We start from the raw sequence: 1,335 nt of genomic DNA on the forward strand, positions 1-1,335 counted from the left end.
CAAAAGTCAGACAATTCAAGACAAGATGATGCAAATTAGTCTGAAAGCTCCTGTTATACAGGACAGGAGCTTAAGTGTTGTCTGTCCTCGGGGCTGGGAGTGCCAAATCCCAAGTGCCGGAAAGATCGACCCGTAGCCCCCTTCCCTGTTGAGGTGGGTTGTACATTCTTTCATATATTGCCTCTTTAACACCCCGTTCCCACCAGCGTGTTTCGCGGTCTAAGACATCCGTGGACTCGAGTTTGAAAGAGTGACCCTGGTTGTGTTGTAGGTGGTGGAAAATAGCTGAGGAGTAGCCGTTGGCACTAGGTCGGCAATGTTCTTTGTACCTTACTTTAAGCGGTCGACTTGTCTCTCCGATGTAGGTGTTGTTACAATTGGGCTCCTCACATTTGAGTCTGTAAATAACATTCGCCTTGGTGCCCTTGTGAGGTCGGTCCTTAGGGTGTACCAGTCTTTGTCTGAGGGTTGAGTGAGGTTTGAAGTTAGTGGCTATGTTGAAGTTTTGGAAGATCCGTCGGAGTTTCTCAGATACTCCTTGGACATACGGAATAGTGATGTTGGCCTTGTTTTTGTTGGTCAATGGTTTGCACTTCTGGGTTTTCTTAGACGGGTCGATCTTTCCGGCACTTGGGATTTGGCACTTCCAGCCCCGAGGACAGACAACACTTAAGCTCCTGTCCTGTATAACAGGAGCTTTCAGACTAATTTGCATCATCTTGTCTTGACTTGTCTGACTTTTGTTCCTTTTTCGACTTCCAAAAAATTTGTCTTCACTTTATTTGCATATCAATCAACAGGTTGTGTATATAAACCTGCTTTCCCCTCTGGTCTCTCAGTCACTGACGAAAGCTAGTGGATAGCTAGCTGAAACGTCTGACGTTTTCAAAATCATATCCAGTTGCTTGAGTAACTGTTTTTTGGCATATCGTATTACCTGGATGTCTAACCTTCATCGACGAATCATTATGTTACATGTGCTGATTTGCATGTGGGAAATTAGACAACATCATTAGATAGACCTTGGACAATATCGGTATAGATAACAACATATTACGTCTTTGTTGAAACTGAAATCAAAGGGCCAACTGCTTGCATACAATGGGGATGTTTCTCTTAGGCAAACTGTATAATCTTATTTTAATGAAACGCACGTAAATGATCAACTATAGTTTGAAACTATATCAAACACCTCCTTCAGCATCAAAGCTATCGGTAAATGCTTCAATCATTACGGCCAGCCATGAATGGAATCAATGTTTTGTAGCTGCTACCTATTTCAAAACAATAAAACATTTGCCATTAAAGTTCATCTGTGTTGGTAGTAATCATAGT

The 1,335-nt window shown here is 42.4% G+C and overlaps 1 protein-coding gene across 2 annotated transcripts in view; it reads right to left on the reverse strand.

Annotated features, from left to right (window-relative positions):
• LOC109470369 (zinc finger protein 436-like) overlaps nucleotides 1-1,335 on the reverse strand; it is a 3,536-nt gene that overhangs the window by 1,888 nt on the left and 313 nt on the right. The gene's annotated exons all lie outside the window — the stretch shown is intronic.

Source organism: Branchiostoma belcheri, unplaced genomic scaffold, assembly GCF_001625305.1.
Source record: "Branchiostoma belcheri isolate BF01 breed outbred unplaced genomic scaffold, Haploidv18h27 scaffold220, whole genome shotgun sequence".
Classification (NCBI taxonomy): Eukaryota; Metazoa; Chordata; class Leptocardii; order Amphioxiformes; family Branchiostomatidae; genus Branchiostoma; species Branchiostoma belcheri.